Source organism: Carcharodon carcharias, chromosome 5 (assembly GCF_017639515.1).
Source record: "Carcharodon carcharias isolate sCarCar2 chromosome 5, sCarCar2.pri, whole genome shotgun sequence".
Taxonomy (NCBI): Eukaryota; Metazoa; Chordata; class Chondrichthyes; order Lamniformes; family Lamnidae; genus Carcharodon; species Carcharodon carcharias.
Window position 1 is genome coordinate 35,463,852 of NC_054471.1, and position 12,559 is coordinate 35,476,410.

A 12,559-nucleotide genomic window follows, 5' to 3' on the forward strand; every position below is an offset into this window, starting at 1 on the left:
TATTCTTATGTAAGTAACTATTATTTTATTGTGGATTATCCTTTCTAAAAACTTTGCCACCTTTGAGGCTAAACTGGGCTGTGGAGTCTGTCAGTAATTTTGCTTTGCATCAATGCTGGATTTATGGTATAGAGGTATCCTGTGTCCAGCATCCAATCCCAACTTGACACTGAACAAATTGAGACCGTCTGGGAGACGGAATCGTAGTTCATTTCACTTCAGATTCAATTCTGATTAGCAACCGACTTAGGCCCCCTAGCTTAGTGTCTGTTTAAAGCAGTTTAGATTCCACCTCTCCACTAAGCTTGTGGAGTATAAACAAGAGTTTGGTTACAGAGACATTGTCAAGCTTTCAACTATTTCCACCTTTGTAACATCGCTTGATTTTGCCCCTGTCTCAGCTCATCTGCTGTTGAAATCCTCATTCAAGCCATGTTACCTTTATACTCAACTATTCCAACACACTCGTGGCTGGTATCTCGTCTTCTTACCTACTGTAAATTTGAGATAATCCAAAACACTGCTGACTGTCTCTTAACTTGTGCTAAGTCCCTGTTCCCTGATCACCCCTCTGCTCACTGACCTACACTGGCTCTCAGTGAAGCAACATCTTAATTTGAAAATGCTCATTCTTGCTTCGGAATCCTTCCATGGCCTCACCCCTACTCATGCTTGTAATCTCCTCCAGCGCCACAACCCCCTTGGATATTCGTGCTACTCTAATTCTGGCCTCTCGTGCCATCCCTAATCATAATTGCTCCACCATTGGTGGTTGTGCCTTCAGTTGCCTAGGCCTCAAACTGTGGAATTCCCTCCATCTCTCTCCACCTCTCTACCATAATTTCTCCCTTTAAGAAACTCCTAAAACCTGTGTCTTTGATCAAGCTTTTGGTCTTTTAACCTAATGTCTCCTTATGTGACTTGTTGTCATACTTTGTTTTATAATGCTTCTGTGAAGCGCCTTGGAACGTTTCTTTAACTTTAAAGGTGCTATATTAAAAAAGCTATTGTTGAAAGCAACAAGATAGGGACCAGTATCTCATTGTGGTAGATAAAATGAAAAAAAAGCACCAGCAACTTTGTTTTACTCTCAAGGCTTTTTCCTTTCTTTCCTGATAACTGTAATAACTCATTAGTAAAACATCTCTATGCAGAAGACTAAATTTCAGCAGGTAAGACTTTACAAAGACAAAAGATTTTACCAAACAATGTGGGTGGGAATTGCAACATAATTAATTCTCGACACAGCAGTAAGGCTTTATATTACCGAGATAAGTCAGTAAGCACAGCAGCAATTGTTTCTATTCCATTCAAAGAGAACAATGGAATTCCTTTTTGTAACCTATGGAGTGGTGCTATATGATGGTATTCTGTTGTTTTTTTTTTGGCTGGATGAATTAGTGGTAGACAAGATGCAGATAATTTACTATGATATAATCCCCCAGAAATAGAGTTGACTGTTTTTCCCTGAAAGAGACAATGCCCCTTTTGTTGCTCTAGATATACAGATTAATTGAGCGTAGTTCTTGGAAATCAGAATATTGTCATGTGAAGACAGAAGTTGGCTGATGCAAGTAGGCAGAGCGGCACTGTGTACAAGATCATTACCCTTTCACCTAATAGGATCTGCTTTTGAATCCATCAATGGGAAGAGGGTAATCAGGGAAAGAGTAGGGCCCATTAGGGACCAAGGGGGCAATCTATGGGTGGAGCCAGAGGACATCAGTGGAGTGTTGAACGAGTACTTCACATCCGTCTTCACCCAAGAGAATGAGGATGAAGGTATCAAATTCAGGGAGAGAGACTGCGAGGTTCTTGAGCAAATTCATATAGGGAGTGACAAGGTATTGGAGGAGGCTTAAAAGTGGACAAATATCCAGGTTCGGATGATTTGTGTCCCAGACTGCTGAGGGAGACAAGGGAGGAGATCGCAGGGGCTCTGACCCAAATTTTTAATTTCCCTCTGGCCACAGGGGAGGTGCCAGAGGACTGGAGAACAGCTAATATGGTTCTGCTATTTAAGAAGGGTTGTAGAGATAAGCCAGGGAACTACAGGCCAGTGAGTCTCACGTCAGTGGTAGGGAAACTTGGAGAAAATTGTGAAGGAGAGAATCTATCTCCACTTGGAGAGGCAAGGTTTGATCAGGGATAGGCAGCATGGCTTTGTCAGAGGGAGGTCATGCCTAACAAATTTGATTGAATTTTTTGAGGAGGTGACCAGGCATGTAGATGAGGGTAGTGCAGTTGATGTAGTTTACATGGATTTCAGCAAAGCCTTTGACAAGGTCCCACATAGGAGACTTATAAAGAAGACAAATGCACATGGGATACAGGGTAATTTGATAAGGTGGATTCAAAATTGGCTTAGTTGTTGGAGACAGAGGGTGATGACAAAAGGATGCTTTAATGAATGGAAGCCAGTGTCCAGTTTCGTACCACGGGGATCTGTGCTGGGTCCCCTATTATTCATCATTTATATAAACAACATAGATAACTACGGGGGGGTTGGGGAGTAGGATTAGTAAGTTTGTGGATGACACAACAATTAGCTGGGTGGTTAACAGTGAGGTTGAGTGTCTTGGCTTACAGGAAGATATAGACGGGATGGTCAAATGGACAGATAAGTGGCAGATGGAATTTAACCCTGAAAAGTGAGAGATGATACAATTTGGCAAGGAAGTATTCAATGAATGGCATGACACTAGGAAGTTCCGAGGAACAAAGAGACCTTAGCGTCTGTGTCCATAGATCTTTGAAGGCGGAGGGGCATGTTAGTGGGGTGGTGAAAAAGGCATGTGGAACACTTGCCTTTATCAATCGAGTCATAGATTAGAAAAGTAGGGAGATCATGTTGGAGTTGTATAGAACCTTGGTGAGGCCACAGCTGGAGTACTGTGTGCAGTTCTGGTCGCCGCATTATAGGGGGGATGTGATTGTACTGGAGGGGGTGCAGAGGAGATTCACCAGGATGTTGCCTGGGATGAAACATTTAAGTTATGAAGAGAGGTTGGATAGACTTGGGTTGTTTTCGTTGGAGCAAAGAAGACTGAGGGGTGACCTGATCGAGGTGTACAAGATTATGAGGGGCGTGGACAGGGTAGATAGAGAGCAACTGTTCCCCTTAGTTGAAGGGTCAGTCATGAGGGGACACAGTTCAAGGTGAAGGGCAGGAGGTTTAGGGGGGATGCGAGGAAATACTTTTTTACCCAGAGGGTGGTGACGGTCTGGAATGCACTGCCTGGGAGGATGGTGGAGGCGGCTTGCCTCACATCTTTTAAAAAGTACCTGGATGAGCACTTGGCACGTCATAACATCCAAGACTATGGGCTGGTAAATGGGATTAGCTAGGTAGATCAGGTGTTTCTCACGTGTCAGTGCAGACTCGATGGGTCGAAGGGCCTCTTCTGCACTGTGATTCTGTGGAAAGAGAATAGATTGAATGCCTTTTGCCAACAGTTAAGTCATTTCCAGAAAGCAGGAGTGTCCTGTATAAAATTAACTTCGAAAAATAGGCAATTCATTGTGTTTACATTTTTGAGTGGTTTGAAGGGAAAAACATTGTTATAAAGGAAACAAAAATATTGCAAGTCTTGTCTTCAATGAATGCCTCCTGTTGGCCATGGTTTTGCCTGTACATTTTGTTGATTGGCTTAAAGCAAACCAGCAAGAAATCAAAACTCAAGAAGTGGGAAACAAATGAGGTGAGGAAACTGCCAATTTGAAACTGCAAAGCATTTATGAAAATAAGCAGTCGTAAATGAGTAAACATATCAATAAAAACAAATTTAGAGGGAGAGAGATGACCTGATTGAATTATTTTTTAATTAAGTGTTACATAGAAAATTAGTAGAGAAGATTAGCAGGCATGGCATTGGCAGAGGCACTGCGACATCAAAGCATGGCTGTGTAAAGGGATGCAGAGAGTCTATATAAATGGCTGGATGGTAGGGTCTGTTGTGTAGAGATAGGACTCGGAGCCAGTCCTCGAACTAAATAATTTGGAGTTGTGACAACTTCATCTGAAAACTTACAGATCATGGCAAAGACATACTAAATACAATCCTTGTCGTACCCTGTTCTCTTCCCTTCCCTAGAAGAAAACCCGTTAGCCCCATAACAATAATGATGGATTCTGACTCATTGCTTTCCACTTAGAGAAGAGTTGTCTCTGACCCAGTTTTGGCCATCTCTTTTGCTGTCTTCCCTCTCCTCCACCTGTCCTTTATTTTTTCTCTCCTGCCCGCTCCGTCACTCCAACCTCATCCATTCCACTCTGTCTTTAGCTTTTCCCATTTTCTTACCTCCCCCTATGCTTGATCATAGTATTCCTCCATTCTCCTTCTCTCCCTTTCCTTCTCTCTTTCTGCTTTCTCCTCCCACTTGCCTTCTACCTACTTCTCTGACTCCCTCCACCGCATGGGCCAATTATTCCGCCACCTTCCATGCCTGCTTAGTCTTGACTCCCTGTGCAACACCACAGTATATATATTCCACGGTGAGCAATTTGCTAGAAACAATAGTTTTATTCCTGTCATTCATCAAATGTAATTCAGTCCAGACTTTTGAGCATTTAGCCTGGCTCAGTTGAATCCATACAGGGACAATAGACAATAAAGCCAAATCTGGGATTGTGCCAGTCAAATCCATGCTTTCCTGTTTGCACTGTTGAAATGTTTAAAAGTACGGACTGATCAAATTAAACAAAGAATTTTTCAGATGCCAAATTTTACACTAAAATATTTTTAGATTTATGGTAATTATGACATTTAATCTTCAAATTGAGACATGATGTTATACAAATCATTGCTTAATCAAACTTAAGATCAGAACTAATAATAAACTTAAAACTAGAAATACAGTTTAGTCATCAGAAATCAAGTATTATTCGACTATTGTGAAAATTTGTCTGATTGCCCAAATGAAGTGCTCGTACGATGCCCACAATGTAATATAATCAACCTAACTTGAGAAAGATCAAGAAATTCAAGCATACGAAAAGTTTTAGTTTCTGTCAATTGTTGTTTATCTGCTGTTTGGTCACTTTGTGATGCTCAATCAAATGAGATGAGAGTCAGAGGGCTCACCTTTATTACTGTGGCCATTTTTAATCAACAGCATGTACTTCAGTTTGTACATCCACTGCATGAATATTGTTTTCCATTATCTTTATGACCTTAATATGAAAGCCAGTTGACATACTTGTGAAGTGTAATAACCATTATAATGTAGAGAAATACAGCTGCAAATTTGCACACAGCAAGGTCCTAAAAGCAGCACTGAAATAAATGACCAGATAATCAATATTGGTGGCATTGTTTGGGGGATGAATGTTGGTCATGCTGCTTGTCCTTTGAATAATGTTATATTCACCTCAGAGAACAGATAGGGCCTTAACTTCTCTTTTGAAAAAGGCCATCTCCGGCAGTTCAGCATTCCCTCAGGACTGTATTAAAATGTCAGCCTAGATTATATGCTTAAATCTGTGAAATGGGACCTGAGCCATAACACTCTGACTTGAAGGAAATTGCTACATCTGAGCCAAGGTTGACAGGGGTCAGAGGGTGTCAGCTATATAATTGGAGGTTGGGGGTTTAGATGGAGGAATTGGGAGGGGGGTCAGGTGTTCAGGGTGAGGGGGTAGGGGCGAGAGTGGTTGGGAGGGATGGGGGGTCAGGAGAGGGGGAGAGGGGTGTGTGTTGGTCAGGGTGTGGGTGGATAGTTTGGGGAGGTTGGGGGGTCAGGATGGCAGTCGGGGTTGGGGACAGTCAGGAGGGTAGTCAAGGGGTCGGAAGAGTAGCCCAGGCGATTGGCGGGGGTGGGAGGGTAGTTGCGGGCTTGGGAGAGTGGTTGGGTGGGGGTAATGGGGGGTCCAGTTGGGGGTCAGGCTGAGGCGATGGTCAGTAGTATAGTTACCCAAGAGTTAGAAGTGATTTTAATCCTTCTAACTTTTCCTGGGTAACTTTTCTGCTAAGAGAGATGGAACCATCCGATGTCCCCGATTTAAATCAGAGTATAGGATGGTTCCAGGTGCAGGGTAATTGCTCATTGAAAGTTTAAACTTCCCGGGCAATTCCCTTGCAGCCCCTGTGTGGAGCAGTCCCCCGTTGCATCTTCTAGGGTACCTCCGCACACAGCCGTCCAGGGAACAGATGTTCTGGGCCAATGAGTAACTCCAGTTATTAATCACTGAACAGTCTTATTTATTTATTCCAGCAAAATGATGAAATGATCCTTACATTTCACACACATTTTCTCCTGTTAACATTTCCACTTTCAGAAGCCAGTGGTCATTACATAATTTTATTTGACTGTCCTCCTGACACCCAGCCTGAATATTTTTGTTGTAATATAGGTCTTGCAAAGCTCAGTCTGTTTTTGTAGATTATACAGTCATTCAAATGAGTTGTTAGGTTTTTGTACCCTATAGCGCTCTGGACCCATAAATTGCTATTTACAAGACGAACTAGTTTTATAAAATTTATTAGCAAAGTGTAGGAAAATTTATTGTTGTTTGGAAGTGTTTTTGCTGTTGCACTGAGAGATTAGATTCCAGGATTAAGATTCTGTCACATTAAGATCTATCAAAACCTGACACTAGAATGTTGAGACCCATAGTTTCATTGTAAAATCTAAATAAACTTCAAGTGTCAGAATGTTCAAATTCTGTTAAGAGTAAAGTTCTGCTTCATGGACAGTTATTATCTGGTTCTCAGTTAAAATTATCTGTGAGGTAGCTATGTTTTTAACAAGTCTGTTAGTTGCTGAATTTTGGTTCACTGTGAAGGGCTTTCTCATTTTTTTTGTGCCTCAACTGAGTCAATCTCCTATCTTGTGTGGAGAATAAAGAAATAAGATTAGCTATCTGGAAAGGCCTGCAAATGTTCTTTAAATTGAAGCATCTTCAATGCACTATATGCATTCCTCCCACTCACCTGGTTTGCTGAGAATGTTGATTTTATAAGACCATAAGACTTAGGAGCAGAAATTAGGCCATTCGGCCCATCAAGTCTGCTCCACCATTCAATCATGGCTGATAAGTTTCTCAACCCCATTCTCCCGCCTTCTCCCAGTAACCTTTGATCCCCTTACCAATCAAGAACCTATCTATCTCGGTCTTAAATACACTCAATGTCCTGGCCTCCACAGCCTTCTGTGGCAATGAATTCCATAGATTCACCTCTCTCTGGCTAAAGAAGTTTCTCCTCATCTCTGTTCTATAAGGTCTTCCCTTTACTCTAAGGCTGTGTCCTCGGATCATAGTCTCTCCTACTAATGGAAACATCTTCCCCACGTCTACTCTCTCCAGGCCTTTCAGTATTCTGTAAGTTTCAATCAGATCCCCCCCTCATCCTTCTAAACTCCATCGAGTATAGACCCAGAGTCCTCAAACGTTTCTCATGTGTTAAGCCTTTCATTCCTGGGATCATTCTCATGAACCTCCTCTAGACCCTCTCCAGGGCCAGCACATCCTTCCTGAGATACGGGGCCCAAAATTGCTCACAATATTCTAAATGTGGTCTGACCAGAGCCTTATAAAGCCCTAGCAGCACATCCCTGCTTTTATATTCTAGGCCTTTGACAAGGTGCCGCACAGGATGTTGCTCAGTAAGATAAGAGCCCATGGTGTTAGAGGCAAGGTACTAGCATGGATAGAAGATTGGCTGTCTGGCAGGAGGTAGAGAGTAGGGATAAGGGGGTCCTTCTCAGGATGGCGGCCGGTGTCCTCTTGAAATAAATGCCAACATTGCATTTGCCTTCCTAACTACTGCGTCAACCTGCAAGTTAACCTTAAGAGAATCCTGGACTAGGACTCCCAAGTCCCTTTGCACTCCAGACTTCTGAATTCTCTCCCCATTTCGAAAATAGTCTATGCCTCTATTCTTCCTACCAAAGTGCACGACCACACACTTCCCCACGTTGTATTCCATCTGCAACTTCTTTGCCCTTTCTCCTAACCTGTCCAAATCCTTCTGCAGCCTCCTTGCCTCCTCAATACAACCTGTCCCTCCACCTATCTTTGTATCATCTGCAAACTTAGCCAGGATGCCCTCAGTTCCTTCATCTAGATCATTAATGTATAAAGTGAAAAGTTGTGTCCCAACACTGACCCCTGCAGAACTCCACTAGTCACCGGCCGCCATCCTGAGAAGGACCCCTTTATCCCCACTCTGCCTCCTGCCAGACAGCCGATCTTCTATCGATGCTAGTACCTTGCCTCTAACACCATGGGCTCTTATCTTACTGAGCAGCCTCCTGTGCGGCACCTTGTCAAAGGCCTTCTGGAAGTCCAAGTAGATAACATCCATTGGTTCTCCTTTGTCTAACCTACTCATTACCTCCTCAAAGAATTCTAACAGATTTGTCAGGCATGACTTTCCCTTGATGAAACCATGCTGACTTTGCCCTATTTTACCATGCACTTCCAAGTATTCTGAAATCTCATCCTTAATAATGGACTCTAAAATCTTACCAACGACTGAGGTCAGACTAATCGGCCTGTAATTTCCCATCTTTTGCCTCACTCCCTTCTTAAACGGGAGGTTACATTAGCAATTTTCTAGTCCTCTGGGACCCTCTCTGACTCGAGTGATTCCTAAAAGATCACACTAACACCTCCAATATCTCTTCAGCTATCTCCTTCAGAACTCTGGGGTGTGGTCCATCTGGTACAGGTGACTTATCCACCTTCAGACCTTTCAGTTTTCCTAGCACCTTCTCCTTGGTAATGTCCACCATACTCACCTCTGCCCCCCAACTCTCTTGAACTTTGGGTAAGTTACTCGTGTCTTGCACTGTGAAGACTGACGCAAAGTACCCATTCAGTTCCTCCGCCATTTCTTTGTTCCCCACTACTACTTCTCCAGCGTCATTTTCCAGCGGCCCAATGTCCACTTTTGCCTCTCTCTTACCCTTTATATATCTAAAAAAACTCTTGCAATCTTCTTTTATATTACTGGCTAGTTTACCCTCATATTAATCTTCTCTATCCTTATTTCTTTTTTAGTTGTCCTCTGTTTTTTTTTTGCTTTCCACAACTCATTTTCTTTGATTTGAAATGAGTTGAAGTTCTGCCCTTGGAAGAAGATTTTTAGTACCAGAACATCATGGTTTTCACAAATGTTTTAGAGAGACATTGGGCTAGATTTTCATGGAGCCAAGAATGCATAACAAGGCTTGGCTGAGAGCCCAGAAATCCATTTGACTGTTGAACAGCTGATCCCTGGAGGGAACATTGCTTGATTGACAGCTCTGCTCTCTGATATCTTCTGTCAATTGCACAATTATTATTTACACAAGATAAAGAGGTTTCAGGTGCTTACAGTTTCTGCTGTTGATACTTTAAAGGGTCTGGATGATTGACACTTTTATGGGCCAGGAGTAAAAAGGAGGTTTTTTTTTAAGAAAGTGAAAGTTCAATGAATGACTGACTTTTTTAAAGGTTTTTTTTTTACACATTCTGTTGTCATGATAGGGTTCATTGGTTTTATATAGTGTCTTAGTGGGTGAGTGGGCATGGAAGTGCCATAGCTTGACATAGGGGGCATGAGGGGCCTTGGGGTTGTTTGGGGGCATACCTTGGCGTGGGGAGCATGAGGGGCCTTGGGTGGCATTAATAGGGCATGGGGAGTGTGTGGGGGCTGAGGAGGGGTGAGAGCTAGAGGGCCTTACTTTTCTCATTATAACAGTGACAAAGTCCCAAAGCAATGAGGCGAGCCTTTCAAACAGCACCCAGCAGCCCTTGTGGCTTCCTGCAAACTTTCTCCTGGTTTGGCTGGCCCAACTGCAGCCCACAGCAATCCCCCACCCCCAAACCGATTGAATGAAGCATCCTGTCACTTTCTCCCAAGGCAAGTGGGCTGAGCTGGGAAATTTCCCGACTCCCAGTACCCACCTGGAAAATGAAAATCAAGCCCGTTGTCCCTTGCAGTTTTCCCCAGAGATGGCATGGAAAGCCTGAGCCTGTAATTTATGTAAAATACCTGATTTTTCTAAATCATTATCAAATTTGGTGGCTTGATACCACTGACACTTGACGACCAAAAGAATCGATTTTTAAAGTAATTGCAGATGTTTGTGAAGAGATAGCTGTTTCTGCTAATACACAGAAATGGTGGGTATTTCATTACTATAGTTTTAAAGGTGTTAATTGAATGTAATCTCAATCTTGAAAAATGGTACTTAGTCTTTCTTGATATGGGAAGGAGAGTTGCATGGAAGCTCACTGGGCACTTGGAGCTTGCGCAGCAGAAGCTCAAATATTTCTGCATCAGCTGGTGCTGAAATCATGAATGGAATTGAAAGAGTAATTGAGTATATAATGGTCATTATCACTGTAGGAGTTTAAAAGGGTAGTTCAAAGAAGGCTGTGCCAAGCTATTTATAGGCTAATCATTTTAACTAGGCCAAACCTGTGTATGTACATCTTTGAATAAGGTGGTGATGTTAATCTTCAATAACTGAGTATCATCCATATGACTAATTACCATTGCTCAAATAATAGTCTAAAAGTAATGTATTTTAGTGTAATTTTATAGCAATAATGATATTAGCAATTTCTTCAGAACAGTTCTGTTCTGAGCTCTGAAGAAGTCATATGGGCTTGAAATATTAACTCTGTTTCTCTCTCCACAGATACTGCCAGACCTGCTGAGTTTTTCCAGCATTTTCTGTTTTTATTTCTTCTGTACATGTGATGAGTTATCTGCCCAAAACTATGTCTGCTGAATTGTGATGAGATTTACCATAGTTTCTGCACATTCAAATAACTGTTCAAATTATTTTATTGAAATGCCTGTGAAAGGTTTGAATTACAAGAGCAACTTATTTCTATTATTAAATGCTCATAAAACTTTCTGGAAACATATCTTTCTTTTGAACACATTACCCACTACTTGATCTGCATATTTCACTTGTCTATCCAAGTTTAGAAAAAGGGTTGTGGAAGCAGACCCTGCAGTAACTTTCAAAGGGAACATAAGAATAGGAGCAGGAGTAGGCCATTCAGCCACTCAATCCTGCCCCTCCATTCAATGCGATTATGGCTGATCTGCCCCAGGCCTTAACTCCTCTTTCGTGCCAGCTCCCCATAGCCCTCAACTCCCTGATATTTCAAAAATCTATCTCCCTTCTCTTTAAATTCTTTCAGTGATCTAACCTCCACACCTCTCTGGAGTAGAGAGTTCCAGACATTCACTACTCTCAGAGAGAAGAAATTCCTTTGCATCTCCATTTTAAATGAGTGTCCTCTTATTCTGTAACTATGTCCCATAGCTCGAGATTCCCCCACTAGCGGAAACACCTTCTGAACATCTACCCTGTGAAGCCCCTTCAGAATCTTGTATGTTTCAATAAGATCACCCTCATTCTTCTAAACTCCAATGAATAAAGGCCTAACCTGTTTAACCATTCCTGATAAGTCAACCCCTTCATCCCAGGAATCAGCCTAGTGAATCTCTTTTGAACTGCTTCCAATGCCAGTATATCCCTTCTTAAATATGGGGACCAAAACTTTACACAGGGTGCAACCTCACCAATACCTTGTACAGTTGTAACAAGACTTCCCTACTTTTAAACTCTAGCCCCCTAGCAATACATGCCAAAATTCCATTTGTCGCCTTAATGACTTACTATACCTGCATGCTAACTTTTTGTCTTTCATGCACAAGATCGTCCAGATCCCTCTGCTGCACTTTTTGGAGTCTCTCTACATTTAAATAATAGTCTTCCTTTTGATTCTTCCTACCAAAATGCATGATCTCTCACTTTCCTACATTAAACTCCATCTGCCAAGTTCTTGCCCACTCACTCAACCTATCTATATCCCCTTGCAGATTCCTTATGCCCTCATCACAATATGCCCTCCCACCTATCTTTGTATTGTCAGCAAATTTGGATACATTACATTCTGCCCCCTCCTCCAAGTCATTAATATAAATAGTAAATAATTGAGGCCATAGGACTGATCCTTGTGGCACTCCATTAGTTACGTCTTTCCACCCTGAAAAAGACCCGTTAATTCCAACTCTGTCTTCTGTGTGTTAACCAATCCTGAATCCATGCTAATAGATTTTGATATACGCTTGAAAAGAAAAGGTGTTGCTGGGCTACGGAGAAGGAGTGGAGGAATGTAACTAATTAGATAGCTCTTTCAAAGAGTTGTAGGCATGATGGGCCGAATGGTCCCTTCTGTGCTGCAAGATTCTGCAATTCTCCATGGTATTTTACAATAGAAGTGTGCAGCCAGCTGCAGGTATAGAGTTCTCTTAAGTATAAACTGGTCTTACAGGGAAATGACTATTCAAATTTGGATCGATAAATCTGCTATCAGAGTGATCCCTTTTTGTCTGTACAATTGTGCCACAGTCTCTGTATTGCACTGTGGAACCCAACAGCCCTACAGAGCTCTGGCATTGAATACAAATGTGAACTGGGAGCAGAGCACTACATTTATCATGGAAGCAGCAAAAATATTTAGTAAAGTAAAAGCACCTGTGGATAGAAAAGCATGGTGTGGTCTAAACCCAATATAAGTGTTTAAAATAAATTTGTGTTGAGGTCT

The 12,559-nt window shown here is 42.1% G+C and overlaps 1 protein-coding gene across 5 annotated transcripts in view; it reads left to right on the forward strand.

The window, feature by feature from the left end:
• The window catches only part of babam2 (BRISC and BRCA1 A complex member 2), a 199,180-nt gene that overhangs the window by 50,957 nt on the left and 135,664 nt on the right, over positions 1-12,559 (forward strand). The gene's annotated exons all lie outside the window — the stretch shown is intronic.